Here is an 11,306-nt window from a genome sequence, read left to right on the forward strand (position 1 = left end):
GCAGTTGTGGGGGGTGGGGGGAGGTAGGTAAAGAGCTTTTCCGAATCTGCTGGGTCTTGATTGCTTTTAACTCAAAATAATCTTTATGCCAAAGGGGCCCATCTTGGGGTGGCCTGCCCTTGGCCCCTACTGTTCCCACCGACGGTGGTGGCTCTGGTTCCTGGCCTCCTGATACCACCTTCTCCCTTGATCTCTCTAGTCCTACGGGTAGTAGCAGCTGTCTGCTGTTGCAAATATGTGGCTTGCTCCTCCTTCTCTTCTCCCCCATCCTTTCTTTGACTTTCCAAGTCTTTCAACACTTTTTTAAGCAGTTGCCTACATCACACTCCCTCAACTGGATTATCTAGTATGGGCTCTGTTTAGAAGAGAATGTTAATAGTCAGGGTACATTTATGAAAATTAATAAATTCATACTGGTACAAAATTATTAATGAAACTAAAAACTTTTTAAAATTTCACCGATGGCCCCAATAATGTATTTCCAATAATATTTTTTTCTGTTCCAGGAACCAAACGAAATTCCATATTGCATTTAGTCATCAGGCCTGCGTAATTAACTTTGGTTTCTGACAATTTATTGATCTTTTCTTGTTTTTATGACCTTGACCTGAAGACCTCAGTTATTTTGTGAAAGGCACTCACATGGTAGGTTGTTTCATATTTTCCCATGATTAGACTGGGGTAGTACATTTTTGGAAGAAATATCATGTGCTATAATACCCTTCTCATTGCATCTATCGGGAAGAGGGGACATGATACCATCCTTCATTATTGTTAGAGATGTTTACTTTGACTACTTAGTTCAGGTGACGTCTGCAGATCTTGACATTGTAGTTACTACTGGGACATTTCCATTCTCTACTGACTACAAGTGAGTCACCCTGTCTACTTAGTTCATAACTTAGGGGAGACAGATGTAGCTCCCATTGCTTGAAGGCAAAGTATCAAGGTATTTGTGGAAATGTGTTAAAACCACCACAAAAATTAACTGTAAATATTTTGAGGTAAAATCTTTGCAACTAAAAAAAAAAAAAAAAAAAAAAAAAAAGAGGATTAAGACCCACCTCACGTCCCCATCCATCTGGGGAGAATGGAAAGCTCGAAGGGTCTGTGAGTGCTGTGCGCCAGTTAGATGCTAGATTCCCAGCCCCGGCTTTGATGACTCACATTAACAGACAATTCAGAAGCAATGGTTTCAGACATGGCTAGATCCAGGGCTCCAATTTTGTGTCCAGGATATTTTCGCCTTTTATCTTAATTCTGCTTCCCACTGAATTGCTTCCATTCTCAGCCTCCCCCATGACGGTGGCCAGGCGGCTGCCTACAGGATCATACTCTCACAGCCAGGCAAAACCATCCAAAAAAGCATTCCTCTTTCCTCTTTTTCACGATAGCCGCAAAGATAGAGTGTGGTGATTGACAAGGCCTTGGACACAAGACAAGCCCTGGAGCTACAATGATTCGGGTCTTAACCCTCCTCCCAGCATCACAAGGACTGAGAAAGAATGACCAGAGGTGCTGTGGGGGCGGGGGAGGGGGTGGGTGGGTGGGAAGGAGACCGGTGGCTGGGTGATACAAACAGAGATGTCTTCCACTAAGCGGACTGACCCTCAGTTCCTCGGGATATCCGTGCTCAGGCCACAGCTCCAGCATGCCTCAGGTGTGGCTCAGGTAGTGAGGGCAGAAGGCTTGTTGGCATCCCAGCCTAGGCTCACCTACCTCTTTGGTTCATGTGTTTTGATCATTTGTCTACACCGGTGCTTTTCAACCGAGGGCGATTCCCACCCCCACTCCGCTTAGGATATTTCATTATGACCGAAGACATTTTTAGTTGCCATAAGTTGGGGGAGGGGGTTGTCCTACGGGCATCTAGTGGGTGGAGAAGTCAGGATGCTGCTAAACATCCTGCAATGCACAGGCCCGTCCCAAACCACGCAGAATCATCTGCCCCCCAAAATGCTCATAGTGCCGTGGTTAAGAAACCCTGGTCTAGGCAATCGGAAAAAGAGTATGTTTCTGCTGTTTTGCCAAAGAGGAAAAACTGCATACCTGACATTCACTGAATTACTTTTCCCCGCCTCATTATCTACCGATTTAGGTGAATTGAGAAGTTACCCCACCGTATGTGTAAAGGGCGTAAAGATAAGGGGCTTAATTCTACCTTTTGGAAACAAGGAAAGAGACCTTCCTTTCCCTTTTCTTTCACAATTTCTTTCTCTGTTTTTCAAACGTATGTAAATCTTTTTTTTTTCTTCTTTTTTTTTTAATGGCTGCATCAGCCTCTTGCCAGTCTCACAGCTCAGAAATGTGTCCCCGAGGACCAAGAGCCATCTCTATGAAATGTACTTCTCAAGGAAGATGGTGCCCTGCCTCGCAGTTTCCTAGGAGAAGACAAACTTAACTTCAACTATCATCTGAGTTCACGTTGCAAAACCTGCCGAATGTCACCGGTGCATCCGCTCAGCTGTAAGGGCGCAAGATTTCCCTGCTGTCTGCCATCTCTTTAGCAGATGGCCAGAGATGCATGTCGCATTCTGGTTTAATGCTTATTCAATAAAAAAATTATTTTCTTTCTCTTCTTTGTAGAGAGGTTTTCTGAGTTGAGAAGACATTTCACTTTTAATTACATTTCCACAACACATGCTAGTTTATTAGAATAGTTAAAAAGCAAAAAAGTCTGTCAGAGATGTGGACACGCATTCCTCATTTCCCAATAAGGCTATTTGACCCCAATTTATTCTTCTTTTCTTTTCACCTTCATTCAGTTCAAGATTAAGTTCTCTGTTGTATAAGTGTCTTAGAACTTGTCCTTAATCGAATTGTAATCAACATTAGTATTGTTTTCAAACAACTTGTATGTGATCTTAAAATCACCTTTGCTTCAAAAGGACATGTCAGTATTTCATAGTCCTTCCCAAGGAATCATTCTATTCCTTTCTTGTTTAAATTTCTCCTTTCCTTTGTTGATAGGAGCTCTGCTTGATAAAAACAGCTCCCAGAGCTGAGCTCTAGTGAGAAATAGTGGCCAGCTGCAGTATTTCTGGCAGACAAAACAAAATGAGCTCTGGTTTCAGGTTTGGGAGGCGAATGCTGAACCCTTGTGTTAAAAAAACAAAATTCAACTGAGTATGTTTTAAAGACCTTGTTGGCTTTATTTGATTCATGAATCAGAATCCCATCTGGCAGATAGAAAGGAGCTCCAAAGAGCTGTGCAAAATGAAAGAAAGACTTTTATAGGCAGAAGGGGGCAGGACAAGGAAGTTACTAGCAAAGAGCAGAATTTTGGTGGCAAGGTCACCCTCCTTTTGGGAACAACAAGGGTCTGTCAGGCAGATTACCTCTCTAGTGCTAATTAGGTAATTCCATGTTGACTGGTCTAAGATTCCATTCCAGGGAGAGGTTAAGACATTATGTAAGCAGAAAGAGTTAGGGGTCCCCAGATGTTGGGTAACATCATCAAAAAGATGTGACCACCAACAGACCCGTGAGCTGAACTGGGGCTCCCAGAGACTCCTCCCCCCTCCCCTGTCCTTGGAATGCGGGTTCCACTTGCCTTTCCAGCTCCCAGAGGCTGCTCCAAGGACATAGTGTTGAGATGGTGATGTGCTGTTGAAAACACCTGCACGGTATACTTGACTGGCCCAGTTAGGGCCTCTTTATAAAACTCTTAAGATTTGGAGGGCGACGGTGTGGGGATCTATTCATCTTGCTGCGGCCCAAGACAAGCCTCCTAGGTAAGTTCCCTTTGCTATTATTTAAATTGCCACCTACCAACCCAGGGCGGCCTGCCTCTTTCTTCGGTCTCTCCCTGCCCTCTGATTGCTGCGGCAGGTTTCAGATTGCACCAGGAAAGCTCCCGAGAGGGCTGTGAACCAGAAAAAGAAAAGATGAGACAAAGCTTTTGTGAAACAAGAGAAGTCATTTTAGGCCCGCAGCTATTCTCCCAGGTCTGTGCCCAGCTTGCCCAAGCACACGGCTGGCAGAACTTCCCAGGAGGTGCTGAATTACAAAGAAATGCAGAAACCTCAGCAGTAAAGGATTTCAAGGGAACAAAGGGAATGCAAAAACGAAGTCTCTACCAGGCTTGGAAATAGCCACACCTGATCAGAGACAATAAACCAATGGTTCAACTCCAAGTGCAGATTCAAAGGTGAGCAAGGCCCTGCTGGCCTTACCTGAGATCTGGAGCCCAAGCTCTAGTTTATACCTGCTCTTGGAGCAGGCCCGCAGCCACATCCTGTCGTCAGTTACCTCGGCCTTATTGTAATGTTAAAATCTCCACCCAAGGAGAGCACAAGCCTCCCTAACACAACCTACAACGTACTTACAGTCGTGTTTCCTTAAGACCCATGCGCAACCTCGTGCCTACCTCGACATAAGATGACAAAACTCCCCTTTCCGAATATTTATCCTGACTCTAAATAAAAGAAACCCACTCGTCCCTGCTCTGGGAGTTACGGCTTTGGAACTTACTCCCTGTGATCTCGTTACTTGCTGCATGCACATAAACTTTCTTCCTTCATGTGACCCCTCTACCTGGAGTCTTCTCTACCTGAAACTCACCAAGGAGCAGACTCACTTTAATCTGGTTACAATTATGGGTACATTAAGTTAGGTATTAGGTCTTGGGTTGGTGATGTGGGCTTAGCACAAGTGACTCTGTGGTAGGGTCCCCTCCCTAAGGAATGTGAAGAAAAAAAAAAAACACCTCAAGGCATATGCATACGTGACAACGTCCCTCGCGACCTTGGAACATGAGACCATTTAATCAGACCGTGTGTTTGTGTGTTACCATATATGGGAGATGAAGAAATAGCAAATATATTAAAAAAAAAAAAAAAAAAGTAGGCCATGTGGCGTTTGGGGCTCAGTTTTCAGGTACACACCCAACTGAGCCCAGCCAGCATGAATAAAGTTGCTTCCTGGAAAGAAAAGTCTTGATGTCACGACTCTGTGAGAGAGAGAGAGACAACTCCATTTGGAGCAAACTCCATTTGCTACAACTCCATTTGGGGCCTGTTGTCTCTTTTTTTAACCTTTGCATCGACTACAAAATCTCAGAGGAAATGACTTTACCTCCTGCTGCCTATGTAACCAGCAAGCAAGGAATGCTAAATATGCAGCATATGTTTAAAAAGCCATGTCGAGTCTGGATTGAAGGTCAAAACAAAACAAAACAAACAACGACAAAAACCCAGCAAGTAAGAGTGATCTAGGAAATGTTGCCTACCTTGTATTTCTAATTACTTTTGTTTTTTATTTTTTGAGCAGGAGAGGGGCAGAGAGAGAGAGAGGGAGAGAGAGGATCCCAAGCAGGCTCCATGCTGTCAACGCAGAGCCCGACACAGGGTTCGATTCCATGAACTGCAAGATCATGACCTGAGCTGAAATGAAGAGTCGGACACTTAACCCACTGAGCCACCCAGGTGTCCCTGTTTTTGTTTTTGTTTTTATACTGTTTATTAAGAAGGAAAGAGGATTTTTATCATAAAACTAACATTCGCTGCTGAAAATTTAGAAAATAAAGAAAAATTAACAAAAAAAAAAAGGAAATTTTAAAATGTCCTCATCCAGAAATAATTCATGCTGACACTTTGGTTTGTATTCTTTCCTTCTTCCCTTGCAAACTTTAACTTCCCTTGCAAATTTTAACAGTGTAATTAAACGTGCTGTCTATTCCTTCTGTGTAAGGGAGAGAGGGGTCACTGTGGACATCTGTGGTTCGGACATGGTTCAGCAGTTGCTAAAAGCTGATGAGTACAATAATGATCACACTGGTTTTGCTTTTTTGTTTTGTTTTGGCAGAATCATCCATCCTTGTTAAGATAATGTTCCAGGATGTTTGTATTTGTACGTAGTCGAGCCACACAGCAACAAACGAAAAAAATAGCTCTTTTCCAAAGCCTTTGTAGGAGAGGAAAGATGTTTTCCTCTAGTCTCAGGTTTAGTGCCCATGGCTTGTGAATTCAACGGGCAAAAGACACATTAACAGGAGAAAAAGTTTTTCAGCGTATACACAGGAGCCAGTCAAAGAAGCAGCTGGCTGGTTGAATGGTTCAAGTTAAAGGTTTGTATATTTAACAGCTTCTATGGGAAGAACAAATAGATTCCTTTAGCAAAGACAAATGGATTTCTAGGAGAACAAATGGGAGATAAGAAAAACTGTGATAATATGTGTTTATACGGATGCAGTGGTCTTTCTGTCTTCTTCGTGGCCTTGAAACACCCCTGGAGAGGGTAATTATGGTAAGTTTATTACTGGTCCTGCTCCTAGGAGTAGAAGCCACCCCAAAGAGAATTTATGGCAGGCTCCTTTCTTAGAAGCTTCTGCTTTTAGTCATGTAAGGGAAGCTCCAAGAAGGCTTTTTTCTACATCAGTTGAATCTCAACTGTCTTCAGCTTCAAATCATCTTCATGCCAACCCTGGACGCACCAAGTGAGTCCCCACATCTTCAAAGAGGGAAACACAACAAAAGGAGGGGTTGGAAGCTAACACTCTCTGAAACCATAGGGCTGGGCCGGGTGCTTTATCCACAACGGTTCCACAGGTTAGGTTTGATTGATTCCATTTTACAGATAGCAAACTAGAGGCTCAGAAGAGCGAAGCAACAGACTCTATAATCTGAGCCAATTTGTATCAGAGAGCCTAGAATCATTCTACTTTTATTCAACAAGCATCTGGTGAGTGAATTCTATGTGGCAGGGTCTATGTGGTGGGTCTTTGGCTGAGCTCCCAGAAACAGAGCTGAGATGCGAATTCGCGTACAAGTGCTTTATGGGGGAAACAGCGTCTCAGGAGAAGCAGAATGGGGGAAGCAGAGCAGAATAGGGGAATCCGGTGAGGTAAGCATGTGGTCTCCACGGAAGCCTAGCTCAGTCTCATCCCCTGGAGACGCTCTGGAGCACAAATTGCATCATGGAGTTAAGTGCCCTTCATCAGTCCGTCACTTTAGCCAAGGCAGCAACTGTGGATGCTACACAGTGGGGGGTGGGCACGCCTGCTGGCAGGGGGGATCTGGGCCCCCCAACACCAACCACCTACCTCAGGGAGCCTGCTGTGGCCCAGTGCTGCTTTTGCCTGGATGGGCAAATGTGTCTAATCCGGGGGAAATAAAATGGAAGAAACAGACAGGAAGGAGAAGCTCCTTCCTCCTGCAGTGTCCTTCCAGCACCTTCTATTGATAAAATCTAACCAAATGCTCGCTGAAAACAAGAAGTGCTTAAACAGTCTAGCCCACTATCACAGAGCAGACGATAAAGGGTAGATTTTGAGGCGAGTAACAATAAATTGATAACTGGCACAGCCACTAAGATCACAATTGGACAACAAACCTTCCTTTGCTTTTCTTCTTTTTCTCCATCCTTGTTGAGTGTTCATTATGCTCAACCAAAAAAATTAGCAAAAGAAGAGTCTGTGCTGCCTGGCTCTTTTGCTGGAGCCTACGATGTGGACCGGATGGGCCAACGTTCAGTCTTCCCACTGCCAGGAAGCTCTGAACCACCCATGGGACCAGTGTGGCATGATAAACAGTAGGAGAAAACCCATCTGGGCACAGCCCCAAAGGCCAACTGCTTTGGGGGTGCTGGGGAAAGGGGGAATCGAAGCCACACAGCCAGGTTCTGCCATACATTGTTCAAGCAGTTATGGCCGCTCAAACGTTACTAAGATGACGAACTTCTGGTTGTTGGATTGGATCTCAAAGGTCATGCTGTTGGGCACATTCCTGGAGTCTTCCTTAAGGTCATCAAAGTAGCCAGTGTCTCTCTTTCGTCCTTATGAATTTTTGCGATGCAAACAAGGTTGTTATACATTTTCATGAAAATATTTTAAAATTATATTTATATTAAAATATAAATTGAAATTTTACTTAAAAATCATTTCCAAGAAATTAGCAGAAGAAAATACAATGACATTCTAATAATAATATCTTTTCTATTGTCATAAAGACAATGCCTTGTCATTATTATCCCCAGAAGATACAGAGGACAGTGGGTAAAGCACGGGTAAGGGCTTTTCCCTTCTGTTGTCTATAATTGACTTCCAAAGTCAGTTTTGCATATGCGCTCAGCCTTAACTTAGACTTTAGAGCTGAGTGAACCTGTCAGGCAAAGAGCTCATCTATACTCAACCTCACACACACACACACACACACACACACACACAATCCAAACTGCTTATTGGTATTACACACTTCCTACATTTTTTAAGATTCTATTTTTAAGTAATCTCTATACCCAATGTGGGGTTCAAGCCCACAAACCCAAGATCAAGAGTCACACACTCCACCAACTGAGACAAGCAGGCACCCCACACACTTCCTATTTCTATATATTAGGGTAATATCTTTATATTACTTGTGTTGATGGATTTTTTTTTTAGCTTTTAATTGCGCACTTACAAACATGAGAAAAGCTATTCATTTTTTTCTAGTGATCAACAAAAAATGTACTAAAAATTTAAAAATGCCTTCATCTTTATGGGGTGACTTTAGAAATTATTATTATTATGTTCTTACATTTTCTGGAATATTGCCATTTAGAGGATTAGTGATAATTAGTGGAAAACATAATACAGTATATCTAATGAAAATGTCATTGAGGTTATTCTATTTAGTTATATTTACTTTTGTGAATGAAACAAATGTTTTAAAATATTTGTTGGGGCGCCTGGGTGGCTCAGTCGGTTAAGCGTCTGACCTTGGCCCAGGTCATGATCCCATGCTCCGTGGGTTCGAGCCCTACGTCAGGCTCTGTGCTGACAGCTCGGAGCCTGGAGCCTGTTTCGGATTCTGTGTCTCCCTCTCTCTCTGCCCCTCCCCTGTTTGCACTCTGTCTCTCTGTCTCCCAAAAATAAATAAATATTTAAAAAAATTTTTTAATAAAATAAAATATTTGTCAATTTGATGACACAGGTAAGTCTGGTGAGCAGATTGGAGAGAATAGCGTGGAGTTCTGAGCACTAGAGGCTTCTCTGCAACTGCATCCAGTGGCCTGTTCTCAGTCCTCACTCTGTTGACTTCTTTGAAATGCCTAATTCCTATCTTTTTGAACTAGATAATGTCCCATTTTCTCCATCTCTCTGATCTCAGCCTCTCCACTCTTCTTGTTTTCAATCCCCAGGCAAAGGAATTCAAATCTCCCTAGTCCCTGCCAAAGTGACTCATGCACATAATGAAGTTGCTGGCTTCCACCATAATTGATGGTCACCAAATTTATTTTATTTCTGTTTTAAGTTTATTTGTTTTCTTTGAGAGAGAGCGAGGTGAGGAGAGGTAGAGAGAGAGAGAGAGAGAGAGAGAGAGAGAGAATCCCAAGCAGGCTCCACACTGCCAGCACAGAGCCTGATGCGGGGCTCAATGTGGGAGTCAAACTCCTAAACCGTGGGATCATGACCTCAGCCGAAATCTAGAGTCAGACGCTTCACTGACTGAGCCCCACCCCCAGCATCCTGATGGCCACCAAATTTAAATGGGGTTCAGTCCTGCCCGGCAATCCTATTATATTTCTCTGACCAACCAGTCCCCTCTTTTACTTGCCAGAATGGCTATTTCGAACCTCCACCCCTATCAGATATCTGAAGGATGTAAAGACCCATCGCCCTTCGGGATGGAGAGAAAATTTTATTTTGCCTGACTCTGATGCAAACGGCAAATGATTTCACAAGCCTCAACCACTGAGAGTATAGCAAAATGGAGTCTGGACCCCGGGGGACAATAGAGGAGACCAGAGCAAGGAGGGAAGTAGATTTGCAGTGACCCTCCTCAGCTGTCCCCTCACAGGCTGAGGGGTGCCCCAACTGAAAACATGGAAGAACACTCTCCCTTTTCTGGCGCGAGTCTAAACCTATATGTGGGTCTTGGATGCCAAGCAATAGAGTTACATACGAATAACTTTATGACATTATAAAGAAGACATCATCACCTACAAATGAAAAAAGGAAGGCATGTTCAAAAGGTGATGTTGGAATAATTAGTTAAAATTTTAGAGAAATAAAAACCATCTAGGCTCTCACTTGAATAATACTAAAACAAGCTTGAGAGACTTTAGTTATATAAATAAATAGAATAAAAAATCAAGAAACTATAATTGAAGAATTGAAGGAAAGACGGGCATGTTTGTCTACATAAAACATTTTAACTCCTGTATGCAAAAATAAAATTAGATTTGGAAAAAATGCATTTGGTATGAAAAATGCTGAGAGTACAATAGTTTAATTGGGAAAGGACACTGGGTTTTTGTTGTTGTTGTTGTTCTTATTTGTTTGTTTTTTAAAGATTTTATTTTTAAGTAATCTCTACACCCAACGTGGGGCTCGCATCCTTCTCCAACTGAACCAGCCAGGTGCCCCGGCAAAGGACGTTGTTATGGGCTGCATGTTATGGGCTGTTGTGCCCCCTAAATTCATATGCTAAAGCCCTAACTCCCAGTACCTCAGAATATGACTATATTTGGAGAGAGGGAATTTCAAGAGGTAATTAAGTTAAAATGGGGTCATTAGGGTGAGCCCTAATCCAATATGGCTGGTTCTAGAAGAGGAGATTAGGACAGAAACGCAGAGGGAAGGCTGCCTGAAGACACAACTGTCTATAAGCCACAACTGTCTATGAGCCACAAAGAGAGGCCTCAATAGACACCAACACAGTCAACACCTTGATCTCAGACTCCCGGCCTCTAGAACAGTGAGAAAACAAATTTCTGTTTTTAAGCCATTCTGTCTGTGGTAATACTTTATGGCAGCCCTAGAAAACTCATGCCGACATTATATTTTCATAGAAGATAATATAATTAATGCACAAAAGTACTCAACGCTAGAAGGAAATCGTCACAAAAGAGACAACTTTTGAGTTTGGTTCTGAGAAATGAAGGGGAGTCGTTGACATCCAATGAGTTCGTGATCATTTTTCAGAGTTGGCTTGCTTGTTTTTAAAGAAAAACGCTTCGTATTTTGCCAAAAATGAGTAAATTTGAAACACTAAATTTTAGTTCGTAACTTTGTATGAATGAAATAAACACAGCAAACTACATGAAGCCTGTTCAAACAGGAGTTGCGTCAGATAACAATCTAGAAGCTGCTGGTATCACTTTGATAGGGTTTTGTGGGGAGCTAATGTTTGGGTAACAGATGACAGACTCAACGCATTGAATCTACTTGTGCTGAACCACTGTTGCTGTGGCATTTTTGCCCTGGATCTGCAGCTGCCTTGTAGGGATAGATGTGGTGAAGAACCCTGTTGCTGCCTTCCGGACTCCCTCGAAAGCTGCAGGAGTGGGAAAAACAAAAGTCATTCTCTGCTTCCCAGACTTCC

General features: G+C 42.9%; 1 long non-coding RNA gene across 1 annotated transcript; it reads left to right on the top strand.

The window, feature by feature from the left end:
* Positions 1–513: 513 nt before the first annotated feature.
* On the top strand, positions 514–2,574 carry LOC123583299. The gene is made up of 3 exons (XR_006704822.1): positions 514–645; positions 1,395–1,515; positions 2,280–2,574. It is a non-coding gene; the product is annotated as an uncharacterized LOC123583299 (long non-coding RNA).
* Positions 2,575–11,306: the final 8,732 nt, after the last annotated feature.

Source organism: Leopardus geoffroyi, chromosome B1, assembly GCF_018350155.1.
Source record: "Leopardus geoffroyi isolate Oge1 chromosome B1, O.geoffroyi_Oge1_pat1.0, whole genome shotgun sequence".
Lineage (NCBI taxonomy): Eukaryota > Metazoa > Chordata > Mammalia > Carnivora > Felidae > Leopardus > Leopardus geoffroyi.